Source organism: Alligator sinensis, unplaced genomic scaffold (assembly GCF_000455745.1).
Source record: "Alligator sinensis unplaced genomic scaffold, ASM45574v1 scaffold84_1, whole genome shotgun sequence".
In the NCBI taxonomy this organism is placed as follows: domain Eukaryota; kingdom Metazoa; phylum Chordata; order Crocodylia; family Alligatoridae; genus Alligator; species Alligator sinensis.
The window spans coordinates 1,151,676-1,157,452 of record NW_005842268.1 but is presented as its reverse complement, the minus strand read 5'-3'; positions in this window follow the sequence as shown (position 1 = coordinate 1,157,452).

The following is a 5,777-nucleotide window of genomic DNA, read 5'->3' as shown; positions in this document are numbered from 1 at the left end:
CCCGGGCAGTAAAGAGTGCTGGGGTCAGATGACGCAGCCAGGTGTTTGTCGAGTCTTCTCTTAAAGACCTCCAAGGTGGGGGAGAGCACCACTTTCCTTGGAAGCCCGTTCGACTCTGGTAACCCTTACTATAAAGACGTTCTTCCTAATGTCTAGTCTAAATCTACTCTCTGTCAGTTTGTGGCTGTTGTTTCTAGTGACTCCGCAGACCGGAAGTCCTGCCCCCTAACTCCCCGACCTTTGCCACCAGAAATCTCTCCTGTTGCCCCCAAAAGTACTCCTTTCAGCAAGGAGTTTTGCTATCTCAGAACCAGAAAAATACCAAATTATATTCTAAAAATCAAACATCTACAGCATTCATTAATTTGATTAAAAAAAAAAGTGGTTGTCCTGATTTACATGCATTTGTGTAGTGTACATAGAGGTGATCACACAATAGCTTAAAATGAAGTCTTACTTTTGTAAACTGTGGGGCCCATGAGAGGTGGGTATAGGTTTGTGGGGGGGCTGTGGGTATGTGGGGGGGATGGGTGTGGGGTGAGGGAGCATGTGGGAGTGTGGATATGGGGGGTATGGGGTGTGGGGAGGTGTTTGGGCTGAGTGAGGGAGTATGGGTGTGGGGGTCTGAGTGTATGGCAGTGTGAGGGAGGGTGTGGGTGCATGTGTATGGTAAGGTGTGCTTGTGGGACTTACCCTATGAACACACACACACACGCACACTGTGCTTGCCTCCTCTGGGAGGGATATCACTCTGGGTTAGGTGGGGCCCCCTACCCCAGGCTGTGGTCTCACTGCAACAGGAAGGACACAGCACAACAAGCTGGAGTGGAGGGGAGGGGGGGCAGCACAGTCCCAGTCCTGCTGCTTTCACCTTGGGCTCTACTTGGGTAAGCAGCTCCAATACAGCTGCAGCAGCCATGAACCAGGGCAATGCTGCTGCTGCTGCTCCCTGCCCCCCAGCTGCAACTGTTCTTGGCACGATAAGGCTAGCAGCCCCCACTTCCCTAGCACCCTCCTCCACTCCATGCCCTTCAGTCTCCCACATGCAGGTGTCGTGTCCCCCCTCCTCCCCCCCCGGCAGCCTGCAGGAGGATGCGTCGAGGCAGACCGGGCAGAACTGCAGTTGCTGCTGCTGGGCAGGGAGGAAGGTGGAGGGGAGCCTGCCCTGCTGGTGATAGTACAGCAAAAACTGCAGAAGCAGCTTCTCCCCCGCCCTTAATAGCTCCTCCCAAGGGGTTTTCAGGTAGCACCTCCTCCTGAGTCTCTTGACAGAGCCCAGGGCAGCAATTTAAAATAACTTTTTTTAAAAAAACAATTTATTTGGCACATGCCAAGGAAAATATCTCCATGTGCCACTGTTTATCATGCATGCTGGGGGTTGCCTATCCCTGGTCTATCATTATCCTCTTTATAACCACCTGCCAGGTATTTAAAGATCAAGTCAACCTGTGTTTATTATCTGTCACAGTATGACTACCGTGTGATGTTATTTGGTTGTGAAAAATGCAAATACAGTGGAGTCGCATCTTACGTGGGGGTTAGGTTCTAAAGTCAGCGCGTATGGCAAAAATCACGTATAGTCGAATCTCATTGAGTGGAATGGTGGGTGGAATCACCCACGCTGTTTAAATTGTTATTTTTCTCTCTCTCTTTTTTTTTTTTTTTTTTGCTGAGTGCGTATAGTTGAATTTGCGTAAGTTAAATGCGCGTATGATGCAACTCCACTGTATAATCTTGATGCATCAGGAGGCATATATGAGACCCTCTAGAGCAGTGATGGCCCTTTTCAGGTTGCAAGCTGGAATGTCTCAGCTTGGGTGAGGGGCAGGTACTAGGACCTGGCTGTTACCAGTACTGCTTCTCACTGTGGTGGCATGAGCACAGCTCCCTTAGCCTCCACTTCTCCCTGCAGCATCATGGGAAGAGCAACTGCCACCAAAGCCCCACATCCGTGGGCTGGATCAAGCGGCTCTGCGGGCAGGATATCTAGAGCCATCAGCTGGAATACAGTGTATAGTTCTCTGTTTGCTCTTGAATTATTTGCCCTGGTAACCATTTGGCATTCTTAAAAATGGAAACAAAGTGCAAGATGGTCAGTTTATTAGGTACAGGACAGAGAAAAATACCGTTACAGAAGAATGCTTAGAATACTCTAAGTCATGCAGTGTTTAGCTAGGACTTTGGCATAACTAACAATGTCTAATGGGAACTTGATTAACTATATAACTTAGTACTAAGGCCATATCCTATTAGGCGTACTGGCTAAAAGTGATGTTTAGTATATGCCAACAAGCATTTCTTTAACATACTAGTGCTGGACGTGCCATCATTAAGCCAGTGTTGCATCACTTTACAGCAAATGAACTCACTGAACTTATCACTTTAAAAATGGCAAAATATCAATTAAAAAAATCATGCAACTGGTCCAATAAAAGCTACCAACTACAAGAATTCTTGCCTCGTGCAACAAAAAACCAAGTCTCTGGTCCTTGCAAAGATTCTGCATTTCTTAATTTCTATAGCAATATAATCTTAATGTAAATTTTTCAGATAAAACACCTGGCCTCAGGTCCCCTTCTCTGCAGTTTTATAAGCACGCAACAGTTACTCAGAAAAAGATGCAAGTCATGTTGCTCTTCAGCAAGTATTGAAAAGTGAAATAACCAGAACATACTTGGGAACAATGGTTTTAGGGACTTATAAATTGTTTTAATGCTATTCTATCTCTCATGGCATCAGAAGATTAGATGCTTATAGACCTGTGGTCCTCAGTATTTTGGTGCAGGGGCCAGAAGAGTAGAATGGGGCCAATCTGTGGGCCTAGTTGAGCCCCGCACTTCCAGGATCAGGCCCAAGGGCCCAGAATCTTCCCCTACTGCCCATGTATACTGGGATTGGGCCCTAGGAGCTTGGCACCACCCCCTCCCTGCCCCTTACACCAGGATTGGGCCCTAGGGTCCAGTGCTACTCCCATGTGCCAGGATTGTGCCCTGGGACCTGACATGGCCCCCACCCAGCCCTGTGCCCTGGGATTGGGTATCTGGTCCAACACACAGGGCTTGGGGCCCCCCATGGATCTGGAAATCTGGTAGCATGGGAGTGGTGCCACTGCTGCCGCACGGCCAAATTTCTAGACCTATCTGTAGGCCAGATAGCATGAGGCAGCAGATTGGATCTGGCCTCTAGGCTGGGGTTTGAGCACTCTAGTTTTAGGCATTTTCCAAATAGCAGTGGGGTCCGTGTTGAAGAAAACTTGCTAAATGGGCCTGACTCCTTTCACTGGGTTAAAAGATTTCATGGCCATTGAATTCTTGTCCCTGACTGACTTCTCCCAGAATGGAGCAGCCAGCAAGGGACTAAGTGCCATTTTTTCCTATATAGCTGGTTAATACAATTCAGCCAAAGAACCGGCCTTTCTACTAGGGATAAGTGACTAGGACTAGCTAAGCAAACTGTGTCGGCCCTCTCTGTAATAATCATAATGTATGATGGCTGAGTTGGTTACAAAAAAACACCCTTTGGGAAACGGGCAAAATAGATGCTTAATCCATTGTTGTGTAGGTTTAATTTCAGAATCATAGGCACTGAGTACGTGGGGGCCCAAGGGCCCTGACCTCCCTTTGGTAGAGTGTAGGGTGACCATGCCTCCTTAATTGGTGGGACAGTCCCAAAATGGGACCATCAAGTTCTTGTCCTGGCCTGCATGACTCCAGGACAGCATTTGTCCCAGTTTTCCAGTATCACGCAGGGATCTGGGTTTTCCATTCACCATGAAAAAATGTAGGAAACAGCGGGTTTCCCCTTGTAGGCTGGCAGAGTTCCAGTCTATAAGGGGCTTTAGGGAGTGGGACGCAGGGGGTGCCACATGCATGTGTGTGTGCACACATATGCACGGGACCAGCAATACAGCCCCAGACAGTGGAAAGCAGCTCCCCCAGCTGCTGGCAGGTAAGTCTGTGGAGGTGGGATGGGGGGCAGATTGAGGCCCCCATGGTGCGGGAGAGAGTGGGGCAGGGCCTGGGCCTGGGGGCACTGTCCAGCCAGGTTGGTGCACGGGGTCTGGGGCCAGGACAGGGAGTGGGACAGAGCCACAGGTGGCTTGTCCAGGAGGTGGGGATGGGGGCGCTCCCTGCCACTGTGTACATTCTCAGGGAGGGGTGTATGGGGGGGACATGTGCCCCCCAGATTTGTGTGTGCGGTATGTGTGGGCTGCCTATTGCGGGCTTGGGGCTCCCTGTCCTGCTGCCCTCACCCCGGGAGCTGTGCACCGGCCATGCCACCATGGTGAGGTGCCTCCTGACACCAGTGGGAGCAGTGGCAGTGATTGCATCTCAGAGTTATGCCCCCTACACTGCTGCTGGGCAGTCAGGGAGCACCATGCCATGATGGCATGGTTGGTGTGGGGCTCCTGGGGGAGGGCAGCAGGGTGGGGAGCCCTGAGCCCACAGTGGGCAGCCTGCATCTGCCCTCACTCCCCTCCTCTCCCCACCCCCCACGGGCTCCACTTGGATCTGCTCTGGTTGTGCCACCAGGAGAGGTGGGGGGCAGGGGCATCAGTTTAGGCCCCCCTGACAAAAATAAAAGTTGGTGCCTGTGGTCAGAATAATTTTTTTGCTTTCCTTTCATCTAGGAAGAGAGTACCATTTATTGTAATAGAGCCCAGGGCATCCACAGTATTTAATACCAGAGGGTTGTACATGTGTGTGTTAACTGCATTAGCCCAATTTTAGGTGTGCCTTAAAACAGGTATAAACATGACCAAACTTCTCTTCTCTTTCTGTCCCTCATTGATCAAAAAGTTAACTTGAGTAAAAAAATGAATATATCAGGAGAAAGGGTAGGTAGGAGCATATTGGACTGAGACAATTAGAAATCAGTTATTTAATCTTGGTAGAATATAGTGTGGAATATAACCTGTTAATGCTGAGCATATGGATTGGCAATGTTCCACATGGATGAATGTTATTTCAAAAGCAATTAAGTACCTGGGTTTTTTTTGTTTTAAACAAGTAGCTGATTCATATTAGACATTTTGTGCCAGAATTTCAGAACTGTGGGTTTGTGTTTACGTGCCTAATATGAACACAAACTACAGTTAGATAATCAGCCATTTGTGTGTACAGTTATTCATAGGTGGCCACGAGTCCTTGAAGAAACTGTTGTTTAAAATGTGTCTTTCATGTTCAAATACTTTGGTAAAGTGGTAAAACCACATTGTGGACATAGGAAAAAACTGGGTAACTACTGTAATGTTATCTTTTGTTCATTTTTTTTTAGGGCGCCAATGCCTCGGCTTTAGAGAAAGAGATTGGTCCAGAACAGTTTCCAGTCAACGAGCACTATTTTGGTCTAGTTAATGTAAGTTTTACTGGATAATTTGATTGCTTTGAAATGCCAAGTGTGGGTTTGATAAGTGACAGTGTTGAGGTGGAGTGAATAGTTTACAAAACTAATTCAACTTCTATGGAAAGAAATTACTGAAATCCTACTTGTTGTGTATTTAACATTTGAAAGTTAAGTATCACATTACATAAAGGTACAATATGTATATTAGAATAAATGTAGAACTGTTTCTCATGTTTTTTTCACTTTTAACACTAATTTTTCAGACTACTATATGTTAAAGCAGGGAAGTACTTATTATCACAGTCTAAATGAAGAATTACCTGCAAAAACTTAAAAGGTCACTGCCCTATTCAAGTTGAAGCACTCAGTAACTGAGGCTGGTTACAGACATAAAAAAAAACAAACCAGCACTTTATTTTAAGCTCAGTGTA